Source organism: Eschrichtius robustus, chromosome 10, assembly GCF_028021215.1.
Source record: "Eschrichtius robustus isolate mEscRob2 chromosome 10, mEscRob2.pri, whole genome shotgun sequence".
Taxonomy (NCBI): Eukaryota; Metazoa; Chordata; class Mammalia; order Artiodactyla; family Eschrichtiidae; genus Eschrichtius; species Eschrichtius robustus.
In genome coordinates, this window is record NC_090833.1 from 74196011 (window position 1) to 74209150 (window position 13140).

General features: G+C 38.3%; 1 long non-coding RNA gene across 1 annotated transcript in view; it reads right to left on the reverse strand.

The window, feature by feature from the left end:
* The window catches only part of LOC137770642 (uncharacterized), a 629331-nt gene that overhangs the window by 288717 nt on the left and 327474 nt on the right, over positions 1 to 13140 (reverse strand). The gene's annotated exons all lie outside the window — the stretch shown is intronic.

Sequence of the window (13140 nt, forward strand, 5' to 3'; positions counted from 1 at the left end):
AGTCTTTGAAGTCTTCTCGGAAACGGTGCCTTAAAACTGTACACAAGCTCCAAGCCTCCCTCTTTTATTACTTTTTTTGTTCAGAGCCTGAACTATCACCACCCAATCAAGTTCTTGCCTTATTTGTGTTTAATGCTTTCAACTTAGCCTTCACTAAGATCCTTTACCCTACACTCTATACCCTTAGCCCACCCAAGAGCCCAATTTGCTCTGTCTTAGGAAGGAAGGAAAGAAGGAAGGAAGGACATTGGAATCCAGAGAGCAGCATCCACTGCCTCAGTCACAGCCCCTTCCTCTTCAGGAGCACCCCCTGCCTCCAAAGCTAGAGACCACTCTGGAAGGTTTCCTAGGCCCCGGGACCTGGCCAGCCCAAAAAATAAAGATAAAGTGAGAAGACAAAGAGGACATCAGAATCCAGACATTAAAACTGTACTTCTGGGCTTCCCTGGTGGCGCAGTGGTTGAGAGTCTGCCTGCCGGTGCAGGGGACACGGGTTTGAGCCCTGGTCTGGGAGGATCCCACATGCCGCAGAGCAACTGGGCCCGTGAGCCACAACTACTGAGCCTGCGCATCTGGAGCCTGTGCTCCGCAATAAGAGAGGCCACGACAGTGAGAGGCCTGTGCACCGCGATGAAGAGTGGCCCCCACTTGCCACAACTGGAGAAAGCCCTTGCACAGAAATGAAGACCCAACACAGCCATAAATAAATAAATTAAAAAAAGAAAAAAAATTAAAAAAAAAAAATGTACTCTTTCATGTTTGGCTTCTTTAAAAAAAAAAACAAAAAACAAAACTGTACTTCTTTGGGTTAAGCACACATTCTCCAGAAAATTTTATTTAAATCCAAATAGCACAAGGAATCTTCCAGATGGAAAAAAAAAAATCATTATATCTTTATTTGAAAGAATTGATCAATCATAAAGCTTTCCTTCAAGGAAGAAAGCAACTAACATGGGAATGGATTATTGGGCATCCAGAAGGAAGAGACCCTAGAAGAGAAATGAAAAAGGCACAGAAAGAGAGATAACAGGACTCCAAAACCTAACTTTGCTTATCATACGTTTTTCCCTGAGTTTGTATATGTGCAGAATTTGAATGCACCTGAAGCCTTCAGAAGATTCTAGCATATCTTTTAAGCCCCAATTCTATTCCAAGCAAAGCTTATGGACTTAAAAGTACAATACTTAATTTTATTTGGAGCAGAGGAAGATACATAGACCTTTAACGGTTCTATTTGTGATAATAATCTGGAAAAAAGAAACAATATTGTGCCATATTTGTATTTTTTATGAAGTCTTACTAAAGGCTATGAGTCAAATAATATAAAAACTCTTTTTCATCTATGTTTCTGCCTCCTGATATATAAAACTCTACTAAAGACAGCTAATTCATCTTTACCACATAAAATGTGACTTTTCATAACTGCAAAAAAATAGTACACACATCATTTAAAACTAAAATGGGAAAATCTTTATATGAGCAATAAATATAATAAACATGTTTAAATGTAAATTTAAAACACAAACCTCAGACAATGAGCCTACATGAACACTCTGATATTTAGACATTTGTCAGGCAGCCTTTTTCTGTTTTGACAGCTAAATGAATGTTATATATAGAGGGACTCTCTTTGGAAGATAGACTTCCTTGCCTGGTTTCCTTCGCTCTGAATACAACAGTAAGACATTTCAGTGTGTGGGAAGCATCTATGGTACAGAGAGTTGGAAAACATTCAGGCTTGAAGTACCAAAACAGTCAAATACTTGCAAAATCCAATATGCTCGTCCATAATGATTCCTTCTCTATTTAAATCACATTTTCAAAGCCTAAGACAATCCAACCTGTAGTGTTAACAAAAGCCTCTTGCTTTTGACCATCTTATAGATGAGCTTAAAAAGAAGGAATATGTAATCTAAATGTTAACAATTTTCAGTTCTAGGAGGTGTCTTTTTTCCAGTGCTCAGACAGGGGACAAAAATTAACTGCAATCATCACATCTTTACATCATCTGTAGTCTTTGCTCTCTCTCTCTCTTTTTTTTTAAGTTCCTGCTTTGTATAAAACTATTGATATTAATATAAGAGGAGAAACCAGCAATGCAACTTTCTGCATAAAAGAAATTATTCCCAGAATCTTGGCTTTAATTTGATTAATATTCTTAACATGGGTTTCATTATATCCAGCTGGAAATTATCTTTGAGATCTTTGGATATGACTAATGTGTGTGAATTTTAAATTTGTGAAAACAAAATAACAATATTGTTGATGATTCATCATTTATGGCAAAACCTTGACAATTTTTTCCTTTCATAGTTTTTAGGAGACCAGGGCTGTAAACAAGTGTATCTTTTTCTCCCATACTCTGCTCATACTGTGCTTTTGAGGAGAGCTTGTTTGAATTATTCTACCCTAAGAGAAGTGTATTTAATATACCTTCTTTCACTTTTGATTATGTCTAGTGACTTAATTAACGGAATGAATATTTTTGAGTAGTGCAGAATAAGTATTTAGAAGAAAGGAGAAACATAATGAAAGTGAGAAACTTGAGAAATATTAACACTCTGGCAATATTAATTTTGTTAGCACTATGCCAGAAAACATTCTAATACACTGGACAAATATTAGAGCTCTTATAAAGAGCGTGAAGGAAAACTCATAATGAAATCTGGAATGTGTTTTAGTTTTAGAATTTTACTGAATTTGTAAACATAATGGACATTGCAAATATCATGCTGAAAATTTCTGTCAAATCTGACCAAATAAAGAAAACCTATTAAGAATTGTGGGTAGAGTAAAAAGACCATAATTTAAAAAAAAATTACTTCCTGCTTAAAAAAGTGCATTCACAATAAGCTCCTTTCAAAGCATTTGAGAATTTAGAAAATAAAAGCTTACAACCCCCAATATTCTAATTGGAGTAAGGTCTTTATAGAGCATTATATATAATCTTTGATAACCTATATTTGTTAAATGATTATAAATAAGAACGAGAAAAAAATAGTTCTTAAAAGATATGAGAATGCAAATGATCTCCTAGGTGATAGTACTAAACATAGTCACTTGCTTTCCATCTAAGTCATAACATTTCACACATGCACTTAAAATTTCTACACTTCTTATTTCATTTAGATATTTCTTTAAAAGATGCAGCCAATCTAAGCACAGCCATAAGATATAAAGCACTGTAATGAATATATGACAATGACAAATAGAAAAAATAGCCAAAAGACTTAAGTAGATACTTTATAAAAGAGGATATCCAAAAGGTCAATAATCATATGAAAAGTTGGTAAACTTCATTGGTAATCACTGAAATGCCAATTATAACATTTTGGTATTACTATAAATAAACCTTACAGAATGTCTAAAATGAAAAAGACAGATATCACCAAGTTTCAGCCAAGATATGTGTAAATTAGTACAACATTTTGGGAAAGTTTTTGGCAGTATCTTCTGAAGCTGAACAACAATACTCTATGAGCCAGCAATTATCACTCTAGATGTATAACTATCAGAACTTCATTCTACACACAAAGACATAAAAAATAATATTCACAGCAGCACTATTAGTAATACACTCAACTGGAATCTTCCAAAATGCCTATCAATCATAGAACAAGTATATAAATTGTGGCATATTCGCACGATTAAAGGTTATACAGCAATGAAAATGAAGGAACTATAATATGCAACAATGAAAGTGAATTTCACAAATGATATTGAACTAAAGAAATCAGACAGAGGAGTACATATTGTATGAATCTATTTATATAAAGTTCAAAACCAGGTAAACCTAACCTGTGATTTTAGAATTCAGAATAGCAGTTAACCCTGTGAGGGATAGTGATGGGAGGAGGCACAAGAGGCCTTCTGGGGCACTGATTATGTTCTGTTTTTTTTATCTGAGTACTAGTAACAAGAGTATGTACACACGAAACGTTATCAAAGGGGCTTCCCTGGTGGCGCAGTGGTTGAGAATCTGCCTGCCAATGCAGGGGACACGGGTTCGAGCCCTGGTCTGGGAAGATCCCACATGCCGCGGAGCAACTGGGCCCATGAGCCACAACTACTGAGCCTGCGCGTCTGGAGCCTGTGTCCCGCAACAAGAGAGGCCACGACAGTGAAAGGCCCACGCATCGCGATGAAGAGTGGCCCCCGCTCGCCGCAACTAGAGAAAGCCCTCGCACAGAAACGGAGACCCAACACAACCAAAAATAAATAAATAAATAAATTAATTAAAAAAAAAAACTTTATCAAAACATATACTTATAATTTGAGGGGAAGGAAAGTTATCTTCAATAAAAACTTTACATTGAAAAGTAATTATTATAAGTGCCCAGAGGAGGATTTATGCCTGGAAGGGATCTAGTTATGTGTTTAAACTGAATTGAGTATGTAAAAATTTTTTTTAAATTTTTAATCCTTTAACTTTATTTTACTCTCTTTCAACCCTGACTTCTTTTGATTCTTTTCATGTGACTCGAGTTGTTGAGGGCATTTTGAGGGTCCAGCTAAATGGAAGTTGAGTTGCATCCATTACATTTATTTTGTATCAAATAGGATAGATTTATGTAGTTTGCAGTCACTTCCATGGACAGTTACATTATTGGTTGCTGTGCCTGTAGAGGAATGACTTCCGGGAATTCTCTGATGGCCCTCTGGTATTATGAGAGAATGCATCAGGACCAGAGATCCTACAGAGAAAACAAACTATCTACACCCCTCAGCACTGGAAATATGAGGTTAGTGGAGGAGAAATACTGTTTGAATATAGAGACCAAAAACTATTCTATAAAAATTCTTCCAATAAATACATATTTAAAATTTAAGTGGAGGATTTATTAATTTTTGGTGTTTCATCAAAATGGAAGTTTCCCCCTGTCAGAAATATACTTTCCAAGGGAGAATATGTAATTATAAAAGCAGCATAATTTTTATGGGAATCAGACAAAGTAGAATTGATCAATATTCCTGTTTTGTAGGGAATAAAACTTACAGCAGTACTAAAAACAGTGGTCAATTTCAAGTAAGGTAGTACTGAAACATGTTTTTCAATTGTTCCTAATATTCTCTGACTAATGACATGGGCAAATAAGGAAAACAATTCCTAAGATAGTCATAAATTTTTGTTGAATAAACACAACAAGATGACTACTATGGAAAGCATGATGTACTTAAGGTTTCACTTAAAATTAAAGAGGGCAACAATTTAAATTTGAAGTCCTCGACTGGTAATTTGCATGGTCCTTAAAGACATGATTTGGAGACTAGAAATCCGATTGCTGAAGATCATGGTCCAGTAGTCTAAGTGCTGTGACCCCAGAGAATCCAAAGCCTGTGGCGACATCTTCTGTCACCTGCTGTATTCTCTTTGGTGAGTATTTCCGGTGATTACCTCAATGGCATCACTTTTCCCCCCCTTATGTGAGGACAAGTGTAAAAATCTTCACATTGCTGTCCGTGGCAGGTGTTCTGGATTCTGATAAAATAGCCACCTCCTAGGTTTATCTCCAAGGAATGACAGCAGTCCATACCCTATATACAGACCCCTCATTTCCAGGTTCCTTCAGAAAAATGCAAGATGCTTCCTGTTAAAAAAAATTTTCTTTCTCAGGTAGTTTTTACACCTTCTCCAGCAATAATCATCCCTCCTTGCAAGAATACAAACAAGATACAACACTGTTTGATTTACTTTTAAAATCTTCATTTAAAAAAATCTTTTGTCTATATCTAGGAACACTAATGGTTTCCTCCCTCCCTCTTTTTCTTTCATTTCAAGTGGAAGAAAAAGAGTAAAGGGGAACAGTTTTTGAGCACTCTTATCGTATGTAATATACTTAATCCTTACAATAATTCTTGAAAGTACGTATCATTATCATTATGGGTCAGGGCCTGAAGGACGGGAGTTTAAGATGTAAACATTATTTTCCAGTTTTAAGTTGAGAACCAAAAGCCATTGTTTTTTTCTTTAATTGAGGGAGAAGTAACACAGGGTTGACAGACTCGCCAGTTTTGAGAAAAATAAAAGTAAGCTTCCTGCCTTCCTTCCACTAGCTCACTTACCCTGAGCTGAGGTGAGAGGGAGGTCTGTAGCCTAAAGAAAGGAAAAGCATGTTAAGTCTTCCCAGTGGTGCCAGCCTACAAGATGGCCCCAGTGATCTCTGTCTCTTGCTATTCACAGTGATAGTAACGGTATCTTACTTTCATGATTAGGTTATAAAAGACACTGCACTTCCTCCTAGGCACCCCTTCTCTCTCTCTCTCGGATCTCTCACTCTGGGGAAATAGAGCTGTCATGTTGTGAGAAGCAGGGTGGTGGAAAGGCCCAGGAGGTGAGAAATTGAAGCCTCCTGCTGACAGCCACAGGAGAGAGCACTGTAGTGAATCCTCCAGCCCAGCCAACACTTCACATGACTGCAGCGCTAGCTGGTAAGTTGATTGCAATTTTTATTCAGGCAATGCAATGTCTGCCATCGTGGTTAGGTTTTTCCCTAGTCACAGAAGAATTTCCTTTTCCTTAAGGGGGGAGGCTAAAATTTCTGAAATGTGATCACACTGAACTGACAGCTTTTTAAAAAATTTTTGTTTATTTTACAAAGAGCTGAAGGTAATTAATATCTACAACTTGATGTATTTGGAGTCAAATATACACTTGTGCAACCATCATCACCATCAATGCCATAAACTTATCCATTACCTCCAAAAGTTCCCTCCTGCCTCCTTTGGTTTTTTGTTTCTTTGTTTGGTTTTTTTCTCTTTGTGATAAGATCACTGAACCTAAGGTCTACCCTTTTACCAAAATTTTAGGTATACAATATGGTATTGTTAGTTATAGGCCTTATTTGTATATGAGATCTTCAGAACTTATCTTGTATAACAAACTTTGTACCCTTTGACCAACACCTCCCCATTTCCACCTCTCACCTAGTTCCTGGCAACTACCTACCATCCTACTCTCTGCTTCTATGTGTTTGACTTAGATTTCACATATAAGTGAGATCATGGCAGTTATTTGTGTTTCTGAGTTTGGCTTATTCCACTTAGCATAATGTTCTCTAGGTTCATCCATGTTGTTGCAAACGACAGGGTTTCTTACTTTTGTAAGGCTCAGTAGCATTCCATTGTATATATATGTATATTCCCCACATTTTCTTTATCCATTTAGCTATCAATAGACATTTAGGTTGCTTCCATATCTTGGCTATTGTGAATAATGTTGCAATGAAGATGGGAGTGTAGATAACTCTTCAAGATCATGATTTAAATTCCTTTGGATATATACCCAGAAGTGGGATTGCTGAATCAAATGGTAATTGTATTTTTAATTTTTTGAGGAACATCCATATTGGTTTCCATAGTACCTGCATCATTTAATGTAAATTAATTGTAATTAATTTAAAATTAATTTTAATTGATGTAAATTAACAGTGTAACGGGTTCCCTTTTCTTCACATCCTCACCAATGAAAAGGCAATCTATGGAAAGGGAGAAAATATTTGCAGACCATATATCTCATAAACAGTTCATGTTTTAATATCCAAAATATATAAGGAGCTCCTATAATTCAATAGCAAAAACAACAAATAATCTGATTAAAAAAGTGGGCAAAGGACCTGAACAGACATTTCACCAAAGAAGATATACATATGGCCAACTGGTATATGAAAAGGTGCTCAACATCACTACTCATCAAGAAAATGCAAATCAAAACCACAGTGAGCTATCACCTCACACCTGCTAGGATGGCTATTATACAGAGATATATTTTTAATGTTTGTGGATGTGTGTGTATATGCGACAAGACTTGGTGGTAGAATAGGGAGAGATGTATAGGAATTGATAACGGGTGTCAGCATTCAGCTAGTCCAGGGAGAAAAGACACAGCACTCTTAGAGGATAACAAGGTCCTAAAGAAGTTGGAGAGGGCTTCCCTGGTGGTGCAGTGGTTGAGAGTCCGCCTGACAGTGCAGGGGACACAGGTTCGAGCCCTGGTCTGGGAGGATCCCACATGCCGCGGAGCAACTGGGCCCGTGAGCCACAACTACTGAGCCTGCGTGCCTGGAGCCTGTGCTCCGCAACAAGAGAGGTTGCGATAGTGAGAGGCCCGCGCACCGCGATGAAGAGTGGCCCCTGCTCGCCGCAACTGGAGAAAGCCCTCGCACAGAAACGAAGACCCAACACAGCCAAAAAATAAATAAATAAATAAATAAATAATAATAATAAAAAAAAAGAAGTTGGAGAAAGGTAGACATAATGGCATGCACGTGGCAGGCATGGGAGGGGGGATGACAGTAGAGATGCTCTGGAGAATACGTAAGTTTGTCTGGGCAGCTGTCGTGAGGCAGATGGTAGGAGGAGGATGAAAAAAGAGCCCACAAATTCATTTTCTATTTCCAGACTATAAAATTATTAGAAAGCCGAAATCTTATTGAACACTTCTCCAAGAGATGATTGGGGTAGAGACAGGGCTGGGAAGGCAGAGGGAGGCTTCTATATGTTGTACAAATAAAACTTAGTCATGATTTTTATGCAGCTTTCCCTTGTTTATGCCTTTTGTGCCATATAAAATAGGTAGGCGGTTCCAAATGCCTCATGCCCGATGGCAGCTTCTTTCCATGCCTCAGTCCTGGGGTGGTAACAGTTTCTACTGTCCTTTCATGAACCTTAAGTTCTACCTGGTCCTGTTAGGCCCAGAACTCCTGCGTCCCTGGAATTCTCCTTCTTCTGAGCTATCACTTCTCATGGGTAGTTCCATCTGTCTTCTCTGTACTGGCCTTCAGCCACTTTACCTTGATTTCCGAACAAACACAACAACACTTAAAACCATTCATACACGGTATGCACGTCTGGCAGACTTGAAGTGTTGCAGGGATTAATTTTCTACAGCAGCACCACAAATTATGCAAACTAAAATCTGAGATTGCCTTGCTTTGGCGGTGATACACTCCAACTCATTCCAACTCCACTGTTTCTTTCTTTGTCTTCCTACTACTTAGCCCAACTCCTCATCCCTGACCCACCAGCAATCCCAGACTCATTCACTCCACAATTCAGTTCCCTGAATTGAGCTCCAGCCTGAAACTTAACTACGGATCTATTTTTACCTTTTTAAAACCCAGACACTGATTAATGTGTTCTGTTGAATGGTGTGCCCTCCACTTTGGACCTCATGTATCTCCTTCCCGTGGGGATAACCTGTGCCATCCCCTTCGCCCACTCTTCAAGAGCGGAAGCAGCAACAGTCTTTTTTGTTTTGTTTGTTTCCGGTGATTCACACAGATAAACGAGTGGGGTTATTATTTGGTGACAAATATTTTTTACTGTTAGACTTGATGTTTGATTACAGGCCGTTTGGGGGAAGCTCTCAGAGGTGCGTGGAGCGCACACTGCAGGGCTGACTCCGGTCTGGTCACTTCAGTTTTTCAGACAATACTGAGCTATACACAGTGTTTTCCTAGACATGATCTCATCTGATCCTCCCACTAACCTTATGACTTTGATGGGACAGGTAGTGTATCAGTCAGGATCGTATCAGGGGACAGAAAACAAGAGAGAATTTAATGTGAAGGCTTAAGTAGTAGTTAACTTTCAATTCACTATTGCAAAGTGTTAAAAAAAAAGGATTCCGAAGTTTCACAAAAGTATCTACTTTATAAAGTCCTTAGGCGGGAGGGAGCAGAGAAGAGGTAGCAATTACTACAATTCAGGAGCTTGGAGGAGGGCTCCAGAGGAGCTGAAGTTCAGATGTCTAAGGAGCTGGTGCAGCTCCGACCATGCTGGCATCTCTGAGCTGGGCAGAGGGACCCTGTGGGGCAGGGACCCAGACCTCAGAAGTGGGAGCTCCGGCTGGTGCTGGTGTTTGGAGCAGGGAAGGGCAGCATGAAGCTGGTTCTGGTGGGATAGGGAGGGTGGGAGGGAGGGAGACGCAAGAGGGAAGAGATACGGGAACGTATGTATATGTATAACTGATTCACTTTGTTATAAAGCAGAAACTAACACACCACTGTAAAGCAATTATACTCCAATAGAGATGTTAAAAAAAAAAAAAAAAAAAAAGAAAACAGCAAAAAGGATTCAACGGCTCCTTCGGGAAGGAACTGCTGCTTCCAGGGTGAAGAAGGCCCGCCAGCGTGACTCGTAGAACTGCCCGCCGTGGGAAGGAGCTAGTCCGTCTTCTCCCTCCAGGCGTGTGGTCTCTCCCTAGTGTTTGCTACTGCCAGAGCCTGGTATTAGCCAGCCAGCAAAGCAGGCACCAGATGCTTCGGTCCGAGGCCAGTACACACAGAGGACAGTGTGGAGGTTAAGGCCAAGAACTTAATAACTAGGACAGATAATTTTCCTGGCCTAATTCTGCAAATCAAAACAAAGAAGGAAAATCAGGCTTAAGAGAATGTAGCCAAAGCAAAAGAGCTTGCTTTAAGATAATAAAGCTGGTAAATGATAGTGCTCGCATTTACATTCAGATATCTTGATTATGAATGTCATACTCTTTTCACTAGACCACATTTCTTGAGGCCCAACAACTGAAATAACTCACCTAGAATCATGCACTATTGCACTGGCAGAAAACTGAAAAAAATATTTCTTTCGAAATATCCAAATTATCATTTTTTTCTGTGTATCACACTGACTCAAAAATGTCTCCTGGAGATGAGGAGAGATCAAGTTTAGGAGAAAGGAGAAGTCCTGGTTGGGAAGAGAGGGGGATCTCAAATCCACAGCATTAGGGAGAAAGAGCTAACCAGGCAGGGGGAACCCCCAAACTGAGAGAATCAAATGCCCCATACATTCATGAACTGATTCACTCAACAAACAATTATTGCATGCCTACCTCATTCTAGACACTATTTTAGATGATGGTGGCTCAGATTTGAATAAAAATTCCTGCTTTCATGCCGTTAACAATCTAGTAAGGAAGCTAGACAATAAATAATATGAATGGCATATATAGTATGTTAGAGAGTACAGAAAAATAAAGCAAGGAAGAAAGATAAGAAATATCACAGAAGTGCAGGCATTTCTCTGCAGGCTTGCCAGAAAGATCCTCATGGAGGACTGCGTCAGAAGACGGAGAATGAAAAAGGGAGTGCAGCAGGAGAAGCAGGCATAAGTAGTAGGAAATGGTGTTAGAGAAATAACAGAGGACCTGTTCATGTAGGGCCTTGTTTGAAGAAATCCACTGCAATAGACTGTATTATTGTTCATTAGTAATCGCCACCTCTCCCTGGTTGACAATTTTACTTTCTTTCTCCTTGACATCACGTGTGGCAATGTGAGACGCTCTGGTCAGTGATGTGAGCATACATGGTCTATGTCCCTTCAGACAGAAGCTTTAAGAGCTAGCACATGGTTCGCCATAGTCCCGTTTCCCTTTTTCAGGATCACCAGCTCTATCAGCCTCGTTCTCAGAGGAGAGCTGATGGGGAACTGAACTTCAGCAAACCTGAAATGGACATGTAAGTAAAGTATGAACTCAACCTGTGTTGTTAAAAGCCACCCAAGATATCAGTTTGTTACTGCAAAACAATTTGGACTATTTTGGATGACGAATACACCTCTTCTACTTATGTATGATTAGTACTCAGTCCTAGTTTTTTGTTTTGTTTTTGCTTTTCTTAAGAATAGCACTGGAGCAGTAAAAAGAATATGTTGCTTTGAACTTGGTGCTCTAGCGGGTCCATCCTTTTGAGGGAACGCTACTCAGATGGACGGTGGTGCTTTCAGTCAAAAAGGGAAAGGTTCAAGTCACAACATTGGTTACTCTCTTTCACACAAACTACCGGTTAAAGAAAAATTCAGAATTCCATGTGGAAGTCATTCTATCTTAAAGAAGTTGGTTGCTGCCAACTTACTCTTTATGGAAGTTATGTGATATAGTACCTTGTTCTAACAATTGGGAGAATCAAAGAATACAAAAGAGAAAACAGGGAAGAGAAGAAAGTATGTTATGTTCCCCTTTATGCTGCATCCATCCCCACTCAACATTTTATCTTACAGGCAGCCATCAGTCTTCTCAATCTGTCCACTCAGGTTCCCAAACTCACCTAAGTGTCTTTACAAATATACCATCTACTGTTTTCTGTCTTTGCATTCTAGCTACAAACACATTAATTCTCCTGAGGAAAAAATGGAGGTGAAAAAAGAGGGAAGTTAGAATATGAAAACATCCTAAGTAAGATGAGATACCAAATATCATGGTGTACCAACTAAGAATTAGCGATATAATCAAATAAGAGAAATACACTGAAAAACACCATTGGTGTTACATGCCTCTATTAATATGATGAAGAAATTATCTAAGGCTATTTTTACAATATTTCTCTTAATTACATAATACATTCCTTAAGAATAGGAACCTGACTCATTCATTTTTTTATCCCCAATACCTAACCAATATTACTTAATAATAGGTAATAAGCATAGGAAAAAAAAGTCTGTTGAACTAAAATTAAAAACAAAAGTAGAATCAACTGGATCCCTGCAGAAACTGATCTTTTGTTTGAAAATTTATTAACATTTAATTTGCTTTTCAAACCTCTGTCTCTCCCTCCATCTAGCACATGAATTAGCAGTGACATGTCAGAGATACCTAGAAATTTGCATATACATACATACATGTGGCTATATATATGGCTATATAATTATGAAAATATATACATATATATAATTTTAAGTATTTTTATGTTTTGTTTCCTATTATATTTGATCAAGGCATCAGTTAACTAAAAAGACACAACACTTTTTTTTTTTTTTTTTCCTGCAATGCAAGGAAAGCCTGTTGTAAGAAAGAACTGATTGCTTGAGTAGACATCTCAATTTCTGGATCCTTTGATTTTCCTGTCATTTAATACTGAAAGCCAATATTCTCATAAACCTGTAAACTTTATTTTTATTTATTGAATTTCTGGAAAGTGCATCTGGGGAGGGGTTTGGAGAGAAAAATCATGGGTCTAGAATGTTATTACTAATATATACAGGACCTGTCATGTTAAGAATGACTACAATGTTGTTAATATGACTTTAGCAGAATACACATAGCCTCTAAATGGTGACATAAATTACATCCAGTGTTCATATTGCTGCTTGATGCTATTACCTAAGACAATATAAATTTTACACTTGAAGTAAGTTGGCTACAGT